Source organism: Lathyrus oleraceus, chromosome 5 (genome assembly GCF_024323335.1).
Source record: "Lathyrus oleraceus cultivar Zhongwan6 chromosome 5, CAAS_Psat_ZW6_1.0, whole genome shotgun sequence".
NCBI classification, from domain to species: Eukaryota; Viridiplantae; Streptophyta; class Magnoliopsida; order Fabales; family Fabaceae; genus Lathyrus; species Lathyrus oleraceus.
Window position 1 is genome coordinate 216,369,493 of NC_066583.1, and position 26,826 is coordinate 216,396,318.

Below are 26,826 nucleotides of genomic sequence, written 5' to 3' on the forward strand. Positions count from 1 at the left end.
GCTCAGGGAAGATGGACCAGCAGAGGTCAACTTCTCTATGTCCCCAGCAGAGTCGCCAGCTGTCGCATCGCGCGAAAAACCGGCGGGAAAAGAAAGAACAACAGAGCCGCCACCGTGCGTTATTTATCCCAGAAGAGGGAAAGGAAACGCTCAGAGTAAACCTAGGAAAGAACATGGTCTCGCGACCAAAGAGAATGGGTTCGGGAGTCGGTTATGCGAAGGGAAGGTATTAGCACCCCTACGCATCCGTAGTACTCTACAGGATCCACGCACAAAAGGAAGGATAAATTGGTTGCTAAACACTGCTCACGCACACACACACTGGCTGAAAGAGACACAAGAAAACTGACTGAAACTGACTCGGCAGGATATCGTATCCTGGGCCTACTTAGTCTATCAGGCATAGACATCAGAGTCGAAGTAGTTCGGACCGGGGAAACAACACATGCTCGCTAGGATATCGCATCCTATGCATACGTATCTTCTCGGACGAGAGAAGAATCAGAGCATTCGTAGCTCGGCTGACACGCGCACAGACAAACAAGACACAGGCAAACGTGGAGCCCGACTGCCAATCACTGGACTTATATCAGCATCCGAACCAAAACACACGCAAAGAGGCAAACGTGGAGCCCAAATGCCAATCACTGGACTTACATCAGCATCCGAACCAAACACACGCACACTGGAACCTAACTGCCACTCGATGGACTTACATCGGCTTCCAAGCACACAACAACACAACAAGTTAATAGGGAGTCGGGGACTCGAGCCTATAACTGTCAAGCACACACTCAAACAAACAGACAACAAGTTGCCAAGGAGTCAGGCACTCGAGCCTAGCAACTGTCAAACAACACACACAAAAAAGAAAAAGGGCGCCCGGAGAGATCAGCTCAATCTCCTGCCTACATACTTCATCTGGTATGAAGATCAGGGCGATGTAGTTCCCCTACGCAGGGATAAAGGACTAGCCTAACCAGATAACAGAGGGAGACACAACTAGGGAGACTACGACTCGAGCCTAGATGTTATCATGCAAATCATCCCTAAGTTAAGGTTTCTAGCTAACTGGCACAGGGAGCCAGCCTATCCTAAGCATGGCTTGCACAGGAAGCAAGCCACACACACACTTAACTTGCACAGGAAGCAAGCCAAGCAAAACCTACTTGCACAGGAAGCAAGTCTAAACTAATCCTAACTTGCACAGGAAGCAAGTCAAACAATCCTAACTTGCACAGGAAGCAAGTCAAACAATCCTAACTTGCACAGGAAGCAAGTCAAACAATCCTACAAGCACAGATAGCACACACTATATACAAGCAAGTGGCTCAAACAAGGCTAGGTTTTAGTCGAGGGGTCATATCAACCTCAACAAACAAACCTCTGGAACTGGGTGAATGTTGCTCTTAACCTTGCCATTGCGGGGCTAAGGTGAAGCAGATGAAAGGAGATGAGGGGTGTGCCTCATTGCTTCTATCCCTGGCCTGGGAGAGCATTTGACAAGAATGTGTGGGTTCAGAAAGTGGGAACCCTTCTACACATTTGAAACTGACTCAACTGTACAATTGTACAAGATCTTGGGTTTGTATCTGAAATGCATCAACACAGTGGTGTGAGCAAAGCAGATGACACACTGAATAGTGGGGGATAGATTGCATATCCCTACCTTCCACCAATTGCCTCTTCACTTAGGAGGACTTTGACTCTATGCAAGGACAAAATTAAACATCCACAAACATTGCCTCTTAAGGAGGACTTCAGACAGTTGCCTGGCCAAATAATAGGCCAGGTCTTCCAGACTACATGAAGATGAAGAGACATACCTCAATGCAAATTGCTTATACAAGCAAAGCAAAGCAAAAAGTTCACAAGGAACTAAGCAACTAAAGCACCTGAAACAGTCAAGCAGATGTTAGTATACAAGTCAGGATTAAATCAAAATGAAACAGACATCAACCAGTCAACACAAGCAAGTGAATGTGCAAGGCACAAAGCTTAAGGCATGTGAGCCAAGCAACCTACAAAACAAAGAGGTTAGACAATGATATTTAATCAAGCTCAGTCGAAAGAATTGGTCTCAATGGCCATTTGATGGTTAACCTGAAATCACAAACTCAAAGGTGAGTAGCAGGACCACTAGGGCAAGCCTAGGGTCAAAAGTGAATGAGAAAGTCCAAACAGCAAGGGGTAAGTATCCAAAATCATGTTCAAACAATCAGGAAACAAAACCCATTGGGTTCACATTCATATCAATCACTATCATCATTACATGAATCATTTAGGTCAAAACATGGCAAACAGAAGCTCATAGGAGTCAACAGCAAGATTTAACTCAAAAGCAATCTAAACATTTTCCAAAAATCCCCAAATAAATCATGATCAAACCTATCACATAGCATGGTAAGCATGTCAAATTTCATCCCATTTGGACAAGTGGAAGGCAGTCAATGAAAATCAGAAAGTCAAAGCAATTTTGAACATGCTCAATGAAGTCAACCAAACATGTGTCAACTTAGAAAAATCATAAGTCAAAGATGGTGTATGATAAATGAATGGGATCAAAGCCATGGCAAAGATGAGGATGTCTAGTTATCTCATGTAAAATTTCATGTCCATCTAGTAAAGTATGAGAATTTCACAAATGAAATGGGAACATGTGTCACACAAGGTCAACATATGACTAACCAGGGGAGAAAATCTCAAACAATTAGGAAATGCCACAAATAAATCCACAAAAAATCACATGTAAACTAGACATACAAGAGTAGGTTCATGCAAAAAATCAGATCAATTGGAGGTCAAGAAGCATGGTAATGAAAATCATGAAGTTGGACATCAATGGTGTGACACAAATTGTCACACCCTAGTTCAAAAAATCATAACTCACAAACCACAAATGATAAATGCACAAACTCTACACCAAAATCACCATGAGTGTGTCTATTTTAAGCACAAAAAATTTGGGAGCCATTGGATACATTCTCATCATTTCACAAATGATTTGGCAAAGTGTACAAAATTTGGTCACATGTCACAAACCCTAAGGCCATTTAAAAACCATTCATCCAAAAATTCTGGAAAAATAATGATAAAAAAGTAGAGATCATGATGAATACAACACAAAAAATCCCATTCAAATTGGATTAAAATTGAAGCATTTGTGATTTTTGTAAGATGGATGAATCAAAGTGAAATAATTGGAAAAGAAATAACTTGTTTCAATGTGTCACATGCCACGAATGGCATTTTTGTAAATAAGCCGTCCACTAATCAAAACGACCGTGTTTTGGTCCAGGAAATGAAATGAGCTGATTGGCTGTGAGGGATTTGGAATAGTAAAGCCATGCGCATGAGAGAATGAAATTCTGGGCATTGCAAATTCTAGGGTTTTACTGTAGCAAACAGCATTCCTTCATCATTTCAAAAAAACAGCAAGAGCATTTGTTAACCAAAATAGACAAACAACCTATCAACATGATCATCTCATCACATACAACAACAAACCAACAACCATTTTCATCAAATCAAATTAAACAAAAAGGCATAAGCAAAAACAAGTTTAGATGTGAAAATTCAACTCAACATAACTTGCAAAATAACAAATCATTTTCTTTGATTCAAAGTCTAAAATGCTCATGGCAAGGAGGTCTACAAGATGCATATCAGGATTTTGGAAAAGGTTGAAGTCGAAAACTCACCTAGTTTTGAAGACAGTCGTGGTGCAGTGGTTTGTTGGTGGTAAATGCTTGTAACAGATGTCCCCAAGGTCCTCAGAAGATGAATGATGAAGAAGGTTTTGCTTGAGGTGGCTTGGTTTGGATGCTAACTACTTCTGCCATTGATGAGGTTTGTCTACAACAGTCCATGAACATGGCTCCACAGCTGCCTTTTCTTGCTTGCAATAGCCTCCATTATGGTTATGAATGATGGCACAAATATGTATGGCTCAGGTTCTTTGATGTTTCTTCAAGAAGAATGCAAAGGTGCAGAAAATGGCTTTTTGATAATATGAGTTTTTTGCTGTTTTTTCTCTTCCAAAATGGCTACTAGCAGTTTCAAAATGGTGCTTGGATGGTGAAAGAGCAATGCAAGGTTCAACCCCTTTGGAAGTTTTTGGGCTGTTGTTTGAGAAATGGCCAAAAGTGGTTTTTTAGAATGTGAATGAACAATGGTTTTTTCAGTTGGTTATGTTGGTTTGTGGTATTTCAACATGATGCTTAGATGCAGTCTTAAACAAAGCAAGGCCAAACTCCTCTTAAGTTCTTGGACAGATCTTTGTGATTTGATCAACATGCCAAGTGAGAGAGTGAGGATTTGTATGGTTAGATTCTGTATTGCAATTTCTCTTTGATGGTTGTGTTTCAAATGATGGAAAACATCATGAAAAGCCTGCTGTTGGAAGGTTGCTTGCAAGGCTTGTTTGACAGCAAATGATAAATGCCAAGCAGGCAAGGATGAGTATTGGAAAATGAGTGAAGGTGATTGTGTTATGCTGGCTGCTCTTGTCCTTGACAGAAAATGTGTTGGTTATTGTCACCAGCCAGGCCAGGTTCATAGAGAATTTTGGACTGGTTTTGGAGAAGTGCCTCAAAGAGGAAACTTGGGAGGATGTGAAGTTGGATATGTTCCTCTGTTAGGTTGGCTGCTGTTGCTGTTTTTTATGACAGGAGATGGTGTTTTATCTGCTGTTAGAAGCATGGCAAGGTTGGTCTACTGCTGTTGGATGACAGATTTTATGCCATGTTAGCAAGGTAAGGCAAGGTTGGTTCTATGACAGATTTTTTATCCTATGCTGTTGGATGCTGCAGGGTTTCAAAGGTGGTGAAATGGATTGTCAAGTGGCAATGGCCAAGTTTAGGTCTATTTGGAAGTTTGGACAGAAAAAAAAGGAAAATGCAAAGCAAGGTGACTGAGGCCTTTTGTTGGTCTGCTATGTGATGTTTGATGCCATTGTGTTTTGGACAGAGAAAATCAAATGCAAATAGCAGGGTCAGTTTTTGGGAGAGTCATGTATGCAGTTTTAGAAGCTGCTGCTAATGCCATGCCAGAAAGTGAGGAAAATATGGTGTTAAGCAAAAGCCAGGTTTGGTTCCTTAGGGGTTCTTGACAGTGTGGTTTTCTGTTAGGTAGAAGTTTCATTTTGACAGCAAAATGAGAAAAAAAAGAACTGCTGTTGTGGTTGGCAAGGCAAGGTTGTCACTTTGGTATTTTGGACAAGGTTTTGACAGAAAATCCAAAGCAAGGTAGGAGCATGGTTCTTTTTGTTTGAATGAAGCTCTTGGTCTATTATGTGTTGGCTGTTGTGACAGATTTTAGCAAGGCCAGTAAGATGATTCATGAGGGAGTGAGTTGTATGCAATGTGGTTAGAGGGTTTGGTCATGACAGAAAGTGATGATGAACTTCTGCTGTTAGAAGTTGCTTTCTGCAGGGCAAAGTTTGGTCTTGTGTGTTTTTACAGAAAATTGGAAAGATGCCAAAAGCCAAGTGAATTTTGAGAGGGATAGTGGTATGCTGCTAGCAGTTTTTTCATGGCAGGAAAATGGATGTTTAATTTGCTGTTCTATGTTGCTTTTTGTGGTTTGGCAAGGTTTTGTTCCTTTGTGCTTTGGACAGAAAGTTTTTTGTAATGCAAACAGCAAGGTGAGGTTTTGAGAGAGTGAACCATGCTTCTTCTGCTGTCAAATGGCTGCTATTACTGACTTCTCATGACAGAAAATCATGGACAATTCTGCTGCCTTTGTGGTACAAGGCATGGCTCATGGATTTGTGGGATGTGGTTTGGTGAAACTTGTACTTTCTTTCCAAAAATCAAGCAAACTAGCATGGGCTGTATGTACTTCATAATTTGACTTGGCAAACATGTTTTAAATGATATTTCTGAGCTGTTCCAATTGGCCAAATGTTAGAAAAATGTTTATATCAAAAAGTCAAACATTGGTCAAACTTGCATTTAAATGAGATAGGTCAAAAAATGCCATTTTGATTGGCAAGGTTTTGGCTCATGAAATTTATATTTTTGGAAAGAGGAGATCAAATGTGACTTGTAGGAAAAAACCCCACCCAAATTGGCCAAACGGTTTGAGAGATATGGCCTTTTGAAGTTCAAGATTTTCTGAAATCGATTCGATCATAACTTGCCAACCACACATGGGAATTGAGAGTTCTTGGACTTTTTGGAAATGGGAGAACAAGATCTTCAACTTTCATGTTGGGAAAAAATTCATTTGAAGCTTGTATCATGATGTAAGTTTGAGGATCAAGACTTTCCATTTTTGGTAAGTTTCAGTTACAGGTCCAGTTTCCATTTTTGGAAACTTTTGATCTGGCTTCAAATTCTTCCATGGTGGTGTTTGACATGATATATGAGGACTATTTGGACATGAATGAGCTCTCACAAACCAATTCCAATCATCAAATCACTGATTAAATGGACAGTTGACCAACAGTTGACTTTTAGGGTTTCTGCCTGACTGAACCATGACTGATGACTTCCAAACCCTAATTCCTTGAGACCTTGACTTCAAATGATGTCCCAAGTTATATGGACTCTTGATTATTGATCATGGTGCCCAAATTCCACAAGAATGGCCACCATCCACTGCTTTGACTGACTGTTGACTTTCTAGGGTTTTTGACTGTCTGTGTAAGAACTGATGATCTCCAAGCCTTCAACCCTTGACATGAGCACTTCAAATAGACCTCCAAGTCATGTGAACTTGTTGGACAAACCCTAGGGCCTTGGCTCAATGAGAAATGCACCCTTGCTTGATTGGTTGACTGATCTCCTGATCAGTTTGACCTAATTTCTTGATTGGCTTGCACTTGAGGTAAAAGAGGCAATGCTATGCTATGCAATGGACCATGATATGTTATGACCTAATATGAAAATGTATGTACAATGATAGGTGCAAATTTGAGGTGCTACACCTGTGCTGGTCCATCTTCCCTGAGCGAGTCCTTCCTAGCGTTCTAGGATAGTTTAGGTTGCTTGTTTTGCTGTATTTATTGCATTTATTATTCTAACCTATGTATATATTTGCATAAATATTTGCATGCATCATACTATCATTATTGCCGTCCTCTGTGCAGGTGGTTCCTCTGTTTTGGGGTGGGTGTTCTGAGTGGGGCTAAAACCCAGGCCCGAGTATACACCTAGGATTAGTGTGGTCTCACGTTCCTCAATTGCTAAATCAGCATATTGTTGCAATGTGACATGCCACAAGCTGGACGAGGTTCATCTGATAGTGCTTTCCGTTGTGGAATATTCCACTTTGGTTGAGTTACTTCATTTGAGTTGTTGACTCTGGTGACCGATCATTTCCCGGATCTTTGGTTTAGACGATCTTAAGAGAGCTACAATGGCACACCCGAAAGGGCAAACCCATTGAGTATCTCTGCCCGATTGTCGAGACTATTATCCACCTTAGGATGACCTGTTTAGAATTTACCTGTGAGGGGAGGGTGATTCTTTCAGATGCATGTTCAGATGGTGACTCAGATGGTGACTATTTGTTCCGTGGATCAGAGTCATATTTATAAGTCGGATTTATGGTCATTTGTTGCGGTGACGCCGGAGTGCTGTCCGTGATATTTATCAGTGGGGATCCGTTTATTTCAGGATTCCCCGGGCCGATGTTATCAGTGGGGATCCGTTTATTTCAGGATTCCCCGGGCCGATTCAGATGGGTGTCTGCTCAGAGATTGTGGTTTGGTGATGATGATGGTGTATCTGTCAGTTCCGTTTATTTCGGAACCCGTGGGTTGGATTGGTGGTTACTTGTTTCCTCAGATGATTATGATCGGTCCAGAGACCAGGTTTCAGTGCAGATGATCAGATGACTTGGAGGATGGCAATGCATTGCATTCATTCATCAGCATCATTTCATTTTGCATTTACCTGCATCTAACACATGTTTATCCATATGCAGGGACATTTTTATCGAGATCCTGGTAGAGAGACTTTCTGTTCAGATATGAGGACCGGTCTGAAAGATAACGTTGCCTACAGTTTCTTCAACCCAGAGATTAACGAGTTGAGAGATATGATAGCATTGATTACACCCGACCATGTGGGGATGTTCAGAGAGGTATACGGTAGTATCCTGAAGATGGTTTTCAGACTCACTGACAGCGACAGGAGCGTCATTCATACTCTTCTCCAGTTCTATGACCCGGGTCTGAGATGTTTAGTGTTTCCCGATTATTTGTTGGGGCCTCTGATGGAGGATTATGCTAGCATCCTGGGTGTTCCGATCCGAGATCAGATTCCTTTCTGTGCTATTAGAGGAGAGCCTGATGTCCTTGGGATTTCCCGTGCTCTTTATTTGAGTCCGGAGATGGTCAAGGAGGGTTTGAAGGAGAAAGGAAAATTACCGGGTTTTCACTTGAGTTTCTTGGAAGCTAAGGCCAAGGAGCATGCTGCTATGGGTAATTGGAAGACGGTTTATGCTTTGGTTGCTGTGAGCATTTATGGGATTATCTTATTTCCTAATCAGAAGAACTTTGTGGACCATAATGCTATCAGACTATTCATGCAGAGAAACCCTATTCCTACACTGATTGGAGATGTTTACTACTCGGTTCATAACAGGAATGAGAAGCGACATGGAGGTTTGATCAGGTGTTGTGCCCAGTTGCTCTTCAGGTGGTTTATGGGGTATTTGCCTTCCCGAGGTGCTTTTGCTTCTATTGATTCTACGGTCAAGTGGTCTGTCAGGTTGATGGGTTTACGGGCTGATGATATAGCATGGACTCATAATGGTATGGCTGGCCGGGATTTCATATACAGCTGTGGGAGATTTCCCAATGTGCCTCTCATAGGTGTTAAGGGTTGTATTAATTACAATCCAACGCTTCTTAGGAGACAGATGGGGTTTGCCATGGAGGTTCCTCCTCTCGAGCGAGAGATTCAGGAGTCCTTTTACTTCTCAGCTGAGGGCGATCAGGCCAAGCTGATGCAGGTGTCTGGGGCATGGCGTAACATTCAGAGGAAAGGGAAGGTCCCGTTTGGTAAGGTCAACAGTCGGTATTTTCCTCTATTTGATGATTGGTTGCGGAAGAGGATAGAGATCACTCATCTACCATTTCCGGGAGGTGATCCTTGGTGTCCTATGATTGAGGGTCCGCGTTCTTCTGTCAGTATGGAAGAATTCCTCGAGATGAAGAGGGCCAGAGATCAGTTGCTTACAGAGAAAGCGGATTTGGAGATGACTGTTGCTCGGTTTCAGACGGCCAACCAGGAGATCAAAGTGAAGATGGAAGATCAAGACAAGCGACATGCCTTAGAAGCAAAGCGCTTTGAGATGGATACTGCCTACTATGGGAAGATCAGTCAAGCCTTAGCATCGTCCAACAGAGAGCACGACATCACTAAGGAGAAGCTATCCAGAGCGTCAAAGGCTATTGAAGATGAGAAGAGGAGGCAAATCCTCGTGAGAGATCAGAGGGACGACAGAGTCCGAGTCCTCATTGCTGAGTGGGAGGCCAAACTGAAGGTCAAGGAAGCAGAGAATGTGAAGGTCATCACCGAGAGAGATCATTACATTACTGAGAGAGATCATTACTTCAGGCAGATGAAGATTCATCAGAAAGAGGTGGGGAGATTACAGCAGGAGAACACCGAGCTCAGGTTCGCCGCAGAGTTTGCTAGAATGGTTGATGATGTAGGGCCATCTGTGGGACCCTCATCAGGCTAGCTTTGTCGTTTGTGTGGATTACCGTCAGGCTTGTTGACGGAATTCCTGTTGCTTGTATATCCTTCTTGATTCTGGAGATTTGGTATCTGATTTGTATCAGCTTTGATGTATGACTATGGCACTTTTGGTGCAATTTTGCTATGTGATGGTTATTTTCATTTAGTGATTGATCTTCAAGCTTTATTTGCTTTACCGTATGCACTCGCACAAGCACACACGTGGTTAGGGTATTCATGCTAAATCATATATCTCTGATATGAGCGGGGAAGTCAAATGCTGAATGTCAGAATATTGCTGCCGGATTATTATTTGTCTCAATGAAGCCAGGATCGAGAGACAAAGTGTTCCTCATGTGGATGGACATTGCATTCATGCATAATAACTTGTTTTCTGTTTTGCAGGTGTCAGTTTCTAACCTGTTTGATTGACACAGGAATGATGAATCCGTCCAACGCCGACGTTCTCGAGCTGAAAGAGAAGATGGGAGAGCTGATTCATGTCATGCAAGAGTTCGCCTTGGGGCAGAAAGTAATTGCCGAAAAGGTGGGGAGGATCGAAGACTGGCTGAAGATGGGGAACATGCAAGGAAACGCTTCGTCATCTGGACCGAAGAAATCCTTTGGTAATGACCAGCACAAGGATGAGGGTGAATCGAGTGCTGTGTACGCCCAGAGAGGACACGGTAGGGGTCGTTACTACCAGCACACTGCTGCAGTAACCATCCCTGCTGGTAAACAGTCAGTCCGACAGCAACCTCAGACAACTCCACAGAAGATACAGGGGGCTGGGAGTCAAGTGAAAGGAAAAGGGGTTGATCGTCATTTTGACAAGCCACCCATGACGTATGCTCTTCTGTTTAGAAAGTTGATGGATCTGGGGATGGTTCAGCCAAGGATGTTAGCTCCATTGAGATCAGATCAGAGGCCACCTAACTATAATGAGAACGCCAGGTGTGAATTCCATTCTGGTGCGCCTGGGCATAACATTGAGGGTTGTAGAGCCTTCAAGCATACTGTCCAAGATCTGGTGGATTCCAAGACCCTCAATTTTACATTGTCATTGAGTGCCAATGCCAATCCCATGCCGGCGCATGGACAGGCGATGGTGGGTGCAATTGCTGAAAATTCAGATCGCGTCTGTGCGATGGGGGAAGAGACTGACAGTGACTGTGAGCTAGAGTCGTGGATAAAAGCGTGCGTACCAGGGAACTGGAAGGCCTGAAAGTTCAGCACTGTCACTCATCCCGAAGAGTAATAATTTCTTGTTTTCAGTTTTATCTGCATGAAAGCCGTACGTGTTGCCCGACACGTAATGGTTCATTGTAAGGGCCACCTCATGTTTAAATTTGCATTTTCTGCATCATAAATAAATGGATGTTTTTTAGTCAAAAAGCGGTGTTCCCTGTTTTTCATTTATTTTTGCAGTTTAAAAACAAATAAAAATGGCAATGTTTATTTTCATTTTTCTCTTTTTTTATTTGTCTCGTTCCGAATTCAAAAATAATTTTTCGAATCTCGTTGATAACAATTTGGTTACACCTCATATGACCTCGACAAACCGATCTATCATGTCGAAGAAGAAGGCGAAGAAGATTGTGATCTGCTGGAATTAGCCAGGTTGTCAAAACAAGAGGAGAAGGTGATTCAGCCGCATGCGGAGCGGATTGAGATTGTTATTCCAAGCACCGCCGAGGTCAGGAAGGAAATAGGAAAATGAGGCCGTTTCAGAGGCAAGTCGAGAGCGGAATGGTAGCCCTGCTGAAAGAGTATGTCGACGTCTTCACCTGGTCATGTCAGGATATGCCAGGGTCGGATACCGATGTCGTTGTGCACAAGCTGCCATGGAGAGAAGACTGTCTTCTAGAGAAGCAGAACGCCAGTGCCTGTATCAGAGGGCCATGGTGACTTTGTTTCATGATATGATTCGTCATGAAATCAAATGCTATGACATGATAGCAAAGTCCCAAACAGGAGAGGGGCATCTGGCAGACCGGGGCAAGTCGTTTGACCGGTTGAGACAATTCAAACTGAGGTTGAATTCAAGTGAGTGCACTATCAGAGTGCGGTCCCGTAAGCTGTTGGGGTTCATTGTAAGGGAGGAATCGAGGTTCATCCTGCACAAAAAAAAAAAAAAAAAAAAGAAAAAAAAAAAAAAAGAAAAGAAAAAAGAACAATAAGAGAAACGCCTGAACCGAGAACATAAAGGAGAGATTCGTGGTCTCATAGATAGATTGAACTGCTTGTCATGGTTCACATCTCATCTAACAGCCACGTGCGAACCTATATTCAAGATGAAAAGAAAGATCAAATGGTCAGGTGAAATAATGATTGCCAAGGGGCATATTGAAAAATAAAAGATAAGTTGCAGGAACCTCTGATTCTGATGCCTCCTGTGGAGGGAAGACCGTTAATTCTGTACCTGACAGCCTTCGAGGGGTCTACGAGGTGTATTGGGTCAGCATGACGGGTCTTGTCGAAAAGAGCATGCAATTTACCTTAGCAAAAAGTTTACCGACTGTGAAACAGTACATTCACTGTTCGAGAAAACTTGATGTACTTTGGTATAGGCTGCTCGCCGGCTGAGACAGTATATGCTGGTTCATACCACTTTGTGGATTTCGAGATGGATCTGATCGAGTACATACCCGAGAAGCCAGCAATGACCGGACGGGTTGGGAGAGTGCAAAATAATGTTGACTGATTTGTAAGAAATCAAGGGGTGTATTGTCTGACTACATCACTCCGCAACCCATTGAGGATTATCAACCGACGAAGTTTGAAGTCCCAGATGAGGACATCTCGAGGTGCTCCGATCGAAAGATTGAGAGTAGCCGATCCCGGAGGAGGGGCCTGACCCTGAATCTGAACGGATTCTGATGTCTGATGGGGTTAATGTGAAGGAGTTAGTGCTGCTGTGGTTACGCCAAAAGGATCCCATGTTCCTTTTGTGGCCAGGATGACAGTTGAATGCACCAACGATGGTGGCTGAGGCCGAAGCTTGTATTCTGGGTGCCAAACCTCAATGCGTATATCTACTGGGGCAAACGCCTTTCTCACTCAGAGAGCATGATTGAAGAAAAGAGGCTAGCAGCCATCTGGCATGGGCAGTTGTACCAACAGCGGATGAAGCGTGCTTTTGACAGAAGGTACGACCTCGGGTATATCACGTGGGTGATATGGTGTTGAAAAGGATCCTTCCTCCTCAAAACGATCGAAGGGGCAAATGGACGCCGAATTATGAAGGTCCATTCGTGGTCAAGAAGGTTTTCTCTGGTGGAGCCTTGTTGCTAACGACTATGGATGGCGAGGATTTTCCATCCCCTGTGAATGCGGACGCAGTTAAAAAATACTTCGTGTAAAAAGACCCGCTGGACGAAAAGAATAAAATAGTCCAGGCAAAAATGGGCATCCCGGCGAACCAAAAAAAAAAAACAGAAAGAAAGGTTCGGGCAAAAATTAGGGATAAAAAGGAAAAAATTGTACACCCGGCAAGTTGAAAACCTGAAAAGGCGACTTGGGCAAAAATGGGTATCCCGGTGGACTGAAAACCCAAAAGGGCGGTCCAGGCAAAAGAGGGATTGAAACGAACAACTGCGTCCCGCATGATCGTTTGCGCTTTGGTTAAGGCATCGTGGATAATACCCGGTAGGGATCAATCAGAAACGTCTTGTTCAGAAGGTAGAAAGCATGGAGAGTCTGAGGACATATGGGGTGTAACCGAGTTGGAACTCGATGAGATTGCGGGTTTCACATTGCCCTTAGGATAGATTTTTTTTTTTACGCAATTACCTCTTTTCAGGAATTGCTTCCTTTGTATTGCTCATTTGAGCCACACTTTTTTCAATCAATAAAATGCATATTCAGTCAAATAATTTTGTTTTGTTTTTCATTACTGCTTTGATTGCAAAAACATCCAGATACTTTTGATAAAGAATCTTGCATTTTAACACATACAGGTTCCTTCCAATGCATGTTTATAAGATCGAAAGCTTGAAATCTTATTCGGAAGGATTGAGTGACCCAAGTGTTGAAATCTTGACACGCCTGGGGCACGGTTTTATCTAACGATTTGTTTTGCAGGAACTGTTATGTATGTTCACTCACTTGCAGGTGGTGATGTGGAAGCTGTTGTAAACAAATCCCCATGGAGTCCAATCGGGGACGAATGAATATGAAGGGATGACGGAGAAGACGTTGAGACGTACGACGATCCTTGATGATAATCAAGAAGACTCTTCAAAATCGGAAGATTGAAAAGTCTGTAGAGATTCCCCGCAGGGTCCAATCAGGGATGAGTGAATGGGTAGAGAAGCGACGATGAGAAGACGTCGAGACGTACGACGGCCTTTGGAATTAATCAAGAAGACTCTTCAAAGTCGGAAAATTGAAACTTCTGTATAAATCCCAGGAGTTCGCTCTTCGTCGAGCGCGACGCGACCTTGGAATACAAGATGATGGAGCAGAAAAGGTCCAGACGAGTCTGGGAGTTCTCAAAAGTGGAGAGCTGATACGAGATTGGGAGGTGGATACCGTGATTCGACGAGTCGACAGGTGTTCTGTACCAACTTTTCTCATTTCCCAGCTAGGTCCCCAAGCAGAATCAGAGGACTAGCTCCCCAGCAGATCCGAGGTCTGTGGTTCCCAGCCGAGTCGTGATGGTTATCCCCGGCAGGTTTAAAGCGGTGTTTCCTCAGCAGCCAGGTCTGAAAGTTGCTATTCCCCGAGTGGAGCGGGTTTCAATGAAATATATCTCCAGCAGTGTTCATCCTACCAGTGGATTGGACGAGTTTCCGTAGCAGACGGATATGTGCATCCCCAGCTGAGTTGATTCTACCTATGGATGGCATGGGTCTTCCCTAGCGGAGTGGATTTCGTTTCCCCTAGTAGGGTCAGGGTGGTTATCCCCAGCAGGTGTCAAATTGATGCTTTCCCCAGTCGCCAGGCTTGGAGGTTGTCGTTTCCCAACAGAGTATCTGTGAGCAGTTCCCCAATGAAGTCACCGGGTATCTGTGAGGGTTTCCCAAAGGAGGTTCGGGATTGATATCCTCAGCAAGTCAAAGATTGTTGTATCCCCACAGAGGGCGTTGGTGGTTCTTATCCCCAGCAGTTTCTCGAGCGGAGTGGGTGCAAAGGAGGTTCTTCCCCAGCAAGGGTTACCTTTTCCCAATGGCAGTGCTATTCCCCAGCAGGGTGGAATCGGAGTATTGACGAGTTCCTCAGCAGAGTGTCTCGTGCTCCTCAGAAGAGTCCCTTGAGGGGGATGCTTTTTATGCATTCATCATGTAGAGTAAGCATAACATGTTGCATAGAAAAAATAAATCGCGTAGCATTTCCATAATTGTGGAGCATTACGCAGAAAAATCAATCATGCATCATATTGCACGCATAAGTTAGTCTCAAGCTGTGGTTACTGTTTGGGAGGTGGTTTTATCAGACAGTGAAGGTGTTACTCCGAGGAGTCTAGCATCATGGTTTTAATCAAGGATATTCCCCAGTAGTACGATACTGGAGGGTAAGTTTCTGTCGAGCAGAGATGGGAATGTTAATCAAGAAAGTTTCGGGGTCCAAAAAGAAAACAAGAAAGAAGATAATCCCCAGCTAAACGCGAAGTGTTTGTCTGCCAGGGTTGAATAGAGAGCAGTCGGCTCAGGGCTTGTCATCCTTAGCATGGGTCGTTGTGGCACTCCGGCCAGTTTCCGATTTCCAGATCGAAGAGGTTCTCAACCATCAGGACGAAGAACTTGTGGCACTCCGGCCAGTTTCCGATTTCCAGATCGAAGAAGTTCTCAACAGTCAGGACGAAGAACTTGTGGCACTCCGGCCAGTTTCCGATTTCCAGATCGAAGAGGTTCTCAACCATCAGGACGAAGAACTTGTGGCACTCCGGCCAGTTTCCGATTTCCAGATCGAAGAGGTTCTCAACCATCAGGACGAAGAACTTGTGGCACTCCGGCCAGTTTCCGATTTCCAGATCGAAGAAGTTCTCAACCATCAGGACGAAGAACTTGTGGCGCTCCGGCCAGTTTCCGATTTCCAGATCGAAGAGGTTCTCAACAGTCAGGACGAAGAACTTGTGGCACTCCGGCCAGTTTCCGATTTCCAGATCGAAGAGGTTCTCAACAGTCAGGACGAAGAACTTGTGGCACTCCGGCCAGTTCCGATTTCCAGATCGAAGAAGCTCACGATGATTAGATCGATGCAGCTTGCGGCAATCCGGCCAGTTTCCCGGTATCCAGACCGAAGTGGTATCCAGACCGAAGAGGTGTTCAGACCAAAGTGGTGTTCAGGCCAAGAAAATGAAAAAAGAAGAGAAAATTCCGGGGTTCAAGAAAATGAAAAAGGAGAGAGAATAGTAATCCCGAGCGAGTGGTGTTCAGGCCATGGGTTATCCCTGTGTTACCATTTATTTTGGTATCCAGGTCGACAGTGTTGTTTTGGTATCCAGGCCGACGTTTATGTTTTGGGGTTCAAGCCGAGTTTTCTCCGTACCAGACGGATTTTTCTTTGAGATTGCTTCTTCGCCGATTCTGACAGGCGTTGTTAATTATATCCCATCAGAGTGCAAATTGTTCGTCTGTTCTTGGTATTCAATCACTCTTCATCCTGATCATCTGAAAGCTGAGGCTATTCATATCGACAGGTTCACAGTGGATTGAATAGGGGCAGCTGTAACACCTCAAAATTTGCCCTCCTCTCTTGGGACTAGCATATCATGTTGCATATCATTTTTAGGTCATTAGTCATTGCATATTGCATATCATGTGGATACATTGTGCAAGTCATCCTCACAAGTCTTGATCAGAAGATGGGGAAGTCAATGTGCAAGCTAGGGTTTCATTGGACTGGTCATTAATCATCTGAGGATGTGGAGGTTCAAATTAGGGTTTTGTGATTCTCAAAGGATATTGGTCTTCATCCTGATTGAAGTGATACATCATCATCATCATGGTTTGTCATCATCAAGTGTTGAAGCAGATTCCTTGAGATTAGGGTTTTGACCACTGGTCAACCCTAATCAGTTGCATTGGGCCAATCAGGGCATGGTTAGGAGATGGGGTCTATGATGGACATGAGGATCATTCCATGATTTTAGTGAGCTTATGGAGGCTAGGGGTTCACCCTTGAGCCATTTCATCAGAGAATTGGAGCTCAGATTGATCTATGCATTGTCAAATTCATCTATCAGTTGAAAAAGTCAACTGTGGTCAACTGTGCTTGATTTAATGGATTTGGAGGTGAAAATGAGTTGGATACACTTCATTCATGTTGGAACAAGTGTTATTTGACATCTCAAAGCTTAAGAATGAAGAAAATCAAGTCAGGACAAAAACTGCCAAAAATAGAAAGTGACTTGTAATAGAAGTTTCCAAAAATGGAAAGTTTTGACCTCAAAATTACATGTCCAAGGAAGCTTCAAATGAAAATTTGTTCAACATGAAAGTTGTAGATCTTGTTCTCACCTTTCCAAAAAGTCCAAGAACTTGAAAATCCCATGTATGGTTGGCAAGATATGGTCCAGGGAATTTCAAAAATGACCCATAATCAGGAGGGCATAACTTCCACATGGAGTGTCCAAATTGGATGATCTTTTTATGCACAAACTCCATTTGACATGTACTTTCATGGTGCATAATTGGATTTTATCAAAAATGGTCAATGCAAAAAGTCAAATTTCAACTGTACAGTTAAAAATCCAGGGGCAAAATTGTCCAACTTGAGAAATAATGAGAATTTTGGAATGGGGATTTTTGCAACACTTCACAAATAGCATTTGAAAATTGTTGGAATCATCATAACATGCCAAGGCCTTGTGGTTTGAGATTTCACTTTTGAAATGGACTTGAAAATGCATAACATAGCCATCACATGTGGAAAATGAGAAATGCACCTCCAATTAACATGAGACAAGTTGCAACAGCTCACACATGTCATTTTGAGAGTGTGTGAGCTGTCATTGAGCTGTCATGAGCTGGCATATGCAATTACCATTTGGCCCTTGGTTTGGAAAATGACACTTTGGCTAAACAGTTTGCATTATGCTAATTAAGGTGATTAGAGCTTGATTAAGATGAGATACAAAAGCCTAATCATAACTAACTCCAACAGAATCACAATTTCACAAATCACAATTCCAAATTCCCTCCAATTTCTGAAAATTCTTCAAGAACACAAAACACCAAAATCAAGAAATCTCTTCCAATTCTCCATGAAATTCGAAAATTCTTGTTGATCCAATCTCTATTCCTCTCATGCTTGGACTGTTTTGGCAATTCAACTTCAAAGGAGCATCAATTCATCACTGTCCAAGTTTGGTTCAGCCATGGCTTTTGAGAATTTCGTGCACTAGGAGCAAAATCAATCGAACCTGAGCACTTCAATTACCTCACACATCATCATTCTTCAACTGTTTGGAGGAAAATCGCGCAAAGATCATCAAACTCATCGCTGCCATTTCCAGGTGCTCGATTTTCGAACTTCATAATTTAATGATTGCTTATGTGCGTTCTGTAGCTGGTTGAACATAGAGCATCGTGATATAGTTAGTTTTGGATTTGGTGAAACGTAGAAGAAGTTATGTTGAATTTTAGTTGGAACACCAAACCCTAAGTCGTTCGATTTGTGAGATATATGAACATTTAGGATGAATCATTGTGATATTCGTGTTCCTGAGAGTGAGACGGTTCCAACCATATGCGGTTTGTGGATTTCTGTGAAAGTTTGATGTTCATCGTGTTCTTGAGTTCCTGGGAAAATGATGAAGAAATTCTGGAAAATGATGGTGTTTGATCCATATTTTCGTTTGAAATTTTGAACCCGCTGTTTACCGCGCCCTGCTTCTGTATTTACCAAAATGCCATTAATGAACTTTAATTAATTAATAAAACTCTTAAATAATTATTTAAAAATCACCTAAACATTAGAAAATTCATAAAAAATAATTGGAAGGTCACAAAAATATGAGGATTTTTTCTACAGCTTCCATTTTGTCTCTAGTTTTTTATGAGTATGATTTTGCAAATTGTGCTTGGTGAAAAATTGGTTTGGCCTAGGAATGTTTGACTTGTATGCAATTTTGACACATTTTGCCATTTCCATTGTGAAATTCTCCTGCCTTAAAAGAAATTCTTGAAAATTTTTGTGGTGATTCTAGACATGTTTCTGGTGATTTACATGTAAATTTTGTGAATTTTGGATACCTGGTGATTGAGTTATGAATTTTTGAATCTAGGTGTGACAATTTGTGTCACACCTAGCTAGGTCAACTTGCTGGATTTATTTTCATGACCTAGAGATGTTAGAATGGATTGAAATTTTGCATGTGTGATCATTGATATGTTGAGATGCTATGTGAATTTTTCTGGATTTTTATTTGGCATTTTCAATTTGATTGGTATTTTTCATCTCTGTTGGTCAAATGTGCAAGTCCATGTGATACATGTTGGCATTATCTTTGTGAAATCCTCATATGGTTTTAGATGAACATGAAATTTGGTATGCTGGTTGTAGACACATTGTAGGACGTCCCTGTTTTGGTCCCATTCATTTATTAACTGTTTTCATTGATTTATGAATTTTTGAAGTGAATGCATGTGTTGATGATGTGGTTTGGCTTGAATATTTGTGTCTGTTTTTCTTGATTTTCATTGACATAGTTCCTTTTGTCCAATTAAGCTGAAAATTGACATGCTGTACCTTGAATATGTCCTGTTTAGGTGTAAATTATTTGAGGATTTTTGGGATTGTTTTGATATGGATTTGGTTGAAGTCATTCTGTTTGGATGTTTGGTGTTATGTTTGACCTAGTTTGATTTGTTTTGGTCATGAAATGAATATGGTAAATGATATGAGTATGGGATCAATTGCCCTTGCTTTTGATTTGTTTGAATTTGATTTTGGTTGAGAATCCCTTGCTGTTTAGATTTTTTTCTCACTTTTGGACCCTAGGCTTGGCCTAGTGGTCTTGTCTCTCACATTTGCTTGATTTTTCAGGATGAAAAGCACCATGATTAAGGAGATTGAACCAAGTGGATTAAATTGACATTGTTTGATGTGGAGAACTAACATAACTTTGTTTTGTAGGTTGTGAAGCTTGAGCTTGAGCTCATAGCTTGCCTTTGTGTGCTTGTGTTATCTGTATAGTCTGACTGATTAACATTTGCTGTTTATTGTTGTCTGGCTGAGTACTGATGATACTTGATTGATTTCAGGTACATTTAGTTGCTTACAGTTCTTTAAGAACTTGCTTGCTGCTGCTTGGTTTTTGAACCACTTGAGGTAGGACTTCTATTCTTCATGTAGTCTGGAGACCCGGCCTGTTATTTGGCCGGGCAAACTGTCTGAAGTCCTCCTTAAGAGGCGATGCTTGTGATTGTTTAATATTGTGCCTAAGCAGGTGAAGTCCTCTATGAGGCAATTGGTGGAAGGTAGGGATATGCAATCTATCCCCCACTATTCTGTATGTCGTCCCTCTGCTCACACGGCTGTGTGTTGATGCATTGGGGCACAAACCCAAGATCTGTGCTGTTGCACAATCGAGTCAGAGTCTTTGAGCGTAGAAGGGTCCCTCCATTCTGGACCCACGCTCCTTTGTCTAAAAGCTCTCCCTGGTCAGGGATAAGAGCTGTGAGGTCTCATCCTCACTTCACCTTTTCATCTGCTTCACCTTAGCCTCGTAATGGCAAGGTTAAGAGCGAATAATACCCATGTACAGATGACTTGCTTCGGCAGTCAAACCCATTGTTTGTGCCCACTTGACTGGTTATAGTGTGTGCTATGTGAATATTTGTTTGACATGTTTGCTTGAAATGCTTGAATTGCTTGTATGCTTGTATGCTTGCTTCTTTCCTGGATAGGATTAGTTTGCAATTGTGCAAGTAGGTAGAAACCTGAACGTAGGGTAATGATGCATGACAACACTAGGCTCGAGTACAGCTCCCTGGTAGTGTGTCTTCCCCTGGTTTCTGGCTAGATTTTCTTTCCCTTGAGGGGGAACTACATCGCCCTGATCCTTGTTCCAGACGAGGTATGTAGGCAGGTGGTCGTGCGAGACCACTCCGGGCACTTTTTTTCTTTTTGTGTGTGTTTACCCGTTATCTGTTGTGTGTTTGGTTCGGATGCCGACGTAAGTCCAGTGATTGGCGGTCGGGCTCCACGTTTGCCGTTTTGTGCGTGTTTTGGTTCGGATGCTGACGTAAGTCCAGTGATTGGCTGTCGGGCTCCACGTTTGCCGTTTTGTGCGTGTTTTGGTTCGGATGCCGACGTAAATCCATCAAGTGGTTGTTGGGCTCCATGTTTGCCATCTGTTTGTGCGTTTTGTGTTGTTTGGCGTGCGTAAGCCGAACTACAGTGGCTCTGATTCTCGTTCCAGACGAGATATGTAGGCATAGGACGCGATGTCCTATCGAGCTCCCTTCTCTTAACCCCACCTGCGTTCCTTGTGTGTGTGTGTGATGTTTTAGCAACCTTTTCTTTATTTTAGAACGTGGATCCTGTCGAGTACGACGGACGTGAGGGGTGCTAATACCTTCCCCTTGCGTAACCGACTCCCTTACCCTTTCTCTTTGGTCGCGAGACCATTTCCTTTCCAGGTTTCTCTGAGCGTTTCCTTTCCCTATCTTGGGATAAATAACGCGCAGTGGCGGCTCTGTGTTGTTTTTGTTTTAGCCCGCCAGTTGTTTTTCGCGGATGCGACAGCTGGCGACTCTGCTGGGGACTCCATAGATGTTGACCTGTGCTGGTCCATCTTCCCTGAGCGAGTCCTTCCTAGCGTTCTAGGATAGTTTAGGTTGCTTGTTTTGCTGTATTTATTGCATTTATTATTCTAACCTGTGTATATATTTGCATAAATATTTGCATGCATCATACTATCATTATTGTCGTCCTCTGTGCAGGTGGTTCCTCTGTTTTGGGGTGGGTGTTCTGAGTGGGGCTAAAACCCAGGCCCGAGTATACACCTAGGATTAGTGTGGTCTCACGTTCCTCAATTGCTAAATCAGCATATTGTTGCAACGTGACATGCCACAAGCTGGACGAGGTTCATCTGATAGTGCTTTCCGTTGTGGAATATTCCACTTTGGTTGAGTTACTTCATTTGAGCTGTTGACTCTGGTGACCGATCATTTCCCGGATCTTTGGTTTAGACGATCTTAAGAGAGCTACAATGGCACACCCGAAAGGGCAAACCCATTGAGTATCTCTGCCCGATTGTCGAGACTATTATCCGCCTTAGGATGACCTGTTTAGAATTTACCTGTGAGGGGAGGGTGATTCTTTCAGATGCATGTTCAGATGGTGACTCAGATGGTGACTATTTGTTCCGTGGATCAGAGTCATATTTATAAGTCGGATTTATGGTCATTTGTTGCGGTGACGCCGGAGTGCTGTCCGTGATATTTATCAGTGGGGATCCGTTTATTTCAGGATTCCCCGGGCCGATGTTATCAGTGGGGATCCGTTTATTTCAGGATTCCCCGGGCCGATTCAGATGGGTGTCTGCTCAGAGATTGTGGTTTGGTGATGATGATGGTGTATCTGTCAGTTCCGTTTATTTCGGAACCCGTGGGTTGGATTGGTGGTTACTTGTTTCCTCAGATGATTATGATCGGTCCAGAGACTAGGTTTCAGTGCAGATGATCAGATGACTTGGAGGATGGCAATGCATTGCATTCATTCATCAACATCATTTCATTTTGCATTTACCTGCATCTAACACATGTTTATCCATATGCAGGGACATTTTTATCGAGATCCTGGTAGAGAGACTTTCTGTTCAGATATGAGGACCGGTCTGAAAGATAACGTTGCCTACAGTTTCTTCAACCCAGAGATTAACGAGTTGAGAGATATGATAGCATTGATTACACCCGACCATGTGGGGATGTTCAGAGAGGTATACGGTAGTATCCTGAAGATGGTTTTCAGACTCACTGACAGCGACAGGAGCGTCATTCATACTCTTCTCCAGTTCTATGACCCGGGTCTGAGATGTTTAGTGTTTCCCGATTATTTGTTGGGGCCTCTGATGGAGGATTATGCTAGCATCCTGGGTGTTCCGATCCGAGATCAGATTCCTTTCTGTGCTATTAGAGGAGAGCCTGATGTCCTTGGGATTTCCCGTGCTCTTTATTTGAGTCCGGAGATGGTCAAGGAGGGTTTGAAGGAGAAAGGAAAATTACCGGGTTTTCACTTGAGTTTCTTGGAAGCTAAGGCCAAGGAGCATGCTGCTATGGGTAATTGGAAGACGGTTTGTGCTTTGGTTGCTGTGAGCATTTATGGGATTATCTTATTTCCTAATCAGAAGAACTTTGTGGACCATAATGCTATCAGACTGTTCATGCAGAGAAACCCTATTCCTACACTGATTGGAGATGTTTACTACTCGGTTCATAACAGGAATGAGAAGCGACGTGGAGGTTTGATCAGGTGCTGTGCCCAGTTGCTCTTCAGGTGGTTTATGGGGTATTTGCCTTCCCGAGGTGCTTTTGCTTCTATTGATTCTACGGTCAAGTGGTCTGTCAGGTTGATGGGTTTACGGGCTGATGATATAGCATGGACTCATAATGGTATGGCTGGCCGGGATTTCATATACAGCTGTGGGAGATTTCCCAATGTGCCTCTCATAGGTGTTAAGGGTTGTATTAATTACAATCCAACGCTTCTTAGGAGACAGATGGGGTTTGCCATGGAGGTTCCTCCTCTCGAGCGAGAGATTCATGAGTCCTTTTACTTCTCAGCTGAGGGCGATCAGGCCAAGCTGATGCAGGTGTCTGGGGCATGGCGTAACATTCAGAGGAAAGGGAAGGTCCCGTTTGGTAAGGTCAACAGTCGGTATTTTCCTCTATTTGATGATTGGTTGCGGAAGAGGATAGAGATCACTCATCTACCATTTCCGGGAGGTGATCCTTGGTGTCCTATGATTGAGGGTCCGCGTTCTTCTGTCAGTATGGAAGAATTCCTCGAGATGAAGAGGGCCAGAGATCAGTTGCTTACAGAGAAAGCGGATTTGGAGATGACTGTTGCTCGGTTTCAGACGGCCAACCAGGAGATCAAAGTGAAGATGGAAGATCAAGACAAGCGACATGCCTTAGAAGCAAAGCGCTTTGAGATGGATACTGCCTACTATGGGAAGATCAGTCAAGCCTTAGCATCGTCCAACAGAGAGCACGACATCACTAAGGAGAAGCTATCCAGAGCGTCAAAGGCTATTGAAGATGAGAAGAGGAGGCAAATCCTCGTGAGAGATCAGAGGGACGACAGAGTCCGAGTCCTCATTGCTGAGTGGGAGGCCAAACTGAAGGTCAAGGAAGCAGAGAATGTGAAGGTCATCACCGAGAGAGATCATTACATTACTGAGAGAGATCATTACTTCAGGCAGATGAAGATTCATCAGAAAGAGGTGGGGAGATTACAGCAGGAGAACACCGAGCTCAGGTTCGCCGCAGAGTTTGCTAGAATGGTTGATGATGTAGGGCCATCTGTGGGACCCTCATCAGGCTAGCTTTGTCGTTTGTGTGGATTACCGTCAGGCTTGTTGACGGAATTCCTGTTGCTTGTATATCCTTCTTGATTCTGGAGATTTGGTATCTGATTTGTATCAGCTTTGATGTATGACTATGGCACTTTTGGTGCAATTTTGCTATGTGATGGTTATTTTCATTTAGTGATTGATCTTCAAGCTTTATTTGCTTTACCGTATGCACTCGCACAAGCACACACGTGGTTAGGGTATTCATGCTAAATCATATATCTCTGATATGAGCGGGGAAGTCAAATGCTGAATGTCAGAATATTGCTGCCGGATTATTATTTGTCTCAATGAAGCCAGGATCGAGAGACAAAGTGTTCCTCATGTGGATGGACATTGCATTCATGCATAATAACTTGTTTTCTGTTTTGCAGGTGTCAGTTTCTAACCTGTTTGATTGACACAGGAATGATGAATCCGTCCAACGCCGACGTTCTCGAGCTGAAAGAGAAGATGGGAGAGCTGATTCATGTCATGCAAGAGTTCGCCTTGGGGCAGAAAGTAATTGCCGAAAAGGTGGGGAGGATCGAAGACTGGCTGAAGATGGGGAACATGCAAGGAAACGCTTCGTCATCTGGACCGAAGAAATCCTTTGGTAATGACCAGCACAAGGATGAGGGTGAATCGAGTGCTGTGTACGCCCAGAGAGGACACGGTAGGGGTCGTTACTACCAGCACACTGCTGCAGTAACCATCCCTGCTGGTAAACAGTCAGTCCGACAGCAACCTCAGACAACTCCACAGAAGATACAGGGGGCTGGGAGTCAAGTGAAAGGAAAAGGGGTTGATCGTCATTTTGACAAGCCACCCATGACGTATGCTCTTCTGTTTAGAAAGTTGATGGATCTGGGGATGGTTCAGCCAAGGATGTTAGCTCCATTGAGATCAGATCAGAGGCCACCTAACTATAATGAGAACGCCAGGTGTGAATTCCATTCTGGTGCGCCTGGGCATAACATTGAGGGTTGTAGAGCCTTCAAGCATACTGTCCAAGATCTGGTGGATTCCAAGACCCTCAATTTTACATTGTCATTGAGTGCCAATGCCAATCCCATGCCGGCGCATGGACAGGCGATGGTGGGTGCAATTGCTGAAAATTCAGATCGCGTCTGTGCGATGGGGGAAGAGACTGACAGTGACTGTGAGCTAGAGTCGTGGATAAAAGCGTGCGTACCAGGGAACTGGAAGGCCTGAAAGATCAGCACTGTCACTCATCCCGAAGAGTAATAATTTCTTGTTTTCAGTTTTATCTGCATGAAAGTCGTACGTGTTGCCCGACACGTAATGGTTCATTGTAAGGGCCACCTCATGTTTAAATTTGCATTTTCTGCATCATAAATAAATGGATGTTTTTTAGTCAAAAAGCGGTGTTCCCTGTTTTTCATTTATTTTTGCAGTTTAAAAACAAATAAAAATGGCAATGTTTATTTTCATTTTTCTCTTTTTTTATTTGTCTCGTTCCGAATTCAAAAATAATTTTTCGGATCTCGTTGATAACAATTTGGTTACACCTCATATGACCTCGACAAACCGATCTATCATGTCGAAGAAGAAGGCGAAGAAGATTGTGATCTGCTGGAATTAGCCAGGTTGTCAAAACAAGAGGAGAAGGTGATTCAGCCGCATGCGGAGCGGATTGAGATTGTTATTCCAAGCACCGCCGAGGTCAGGAAGGAAATAGGAAAATGAGGCCGTTTCAGAGGCAAGTCGAGAGCGGAATGGTAGCCCTGCTGAAAGAGTATGTCGACGTCTTCACCTGGTCATGTCAGGATATGCCAGGGTCGGATACCGATGTCGTTGTGCACAAGCTGCCATGGAGAGAAGACTGTCTTCTAGAGAAGCAGAACGCCAGTGCCTGTATCAGAGGGCCATGGTGACTTTGTTTCATGATATGATTCGTCATGAAATCAAATGCTATGACATGATAGCAAAGTCCCAAACAGGAGAGGGGCATCTGGCAGACCGGGGCAAGTCGTTTGACCGGTTGAGACAATTCAAACTGAGGTTGAATTCAAGTGAGTGCACTATCAGAGTGCGGTCCCGTAAGCTGTTGGGGTTCATTGTAAGGGAGGAATCGAGGTTCATCCTGCACAAAAAAAAAAAAAAAAAAAAAAAAAAAAAAAAAAAAAGAAAAAAGAACAATAAGAGAAACGCCTGAACCGAGAACATAAAGGAGAGATTCGTGGTTTCATAGATAGATTGAACTGCCTGTCATGGTTCACATCTCATCTAACAGCCACGTGCGAACCTATATTCAAGATGAAAAGAAAGATCAAATGGTCAGGTGAAATAATGATTGCCAAGGGGCATATTGAAAAATAAAAGATAAGTTGCAGGAACCTCTGATTCTGATGCCTCCTGTGGAGGGAAGACCGTTAATTCTGTACCTGACAGCCTTCGAGGGGTCTACGAGGTGTATTGGGTCAGCATGACGGGTCTTGTCGAAAAGAGCATGCAATTTACCTTAGCAAAAAGTTTACCGACTGTGAAACAGTACATTCACTGTTCGAGAAAACTTGATGTACTTTGGTATAGGCTGCTCGCCGGCTGAGACAGTATATGCTGGTTCATACCACTTTGTGGATTTCGAGATGGATCTGATCG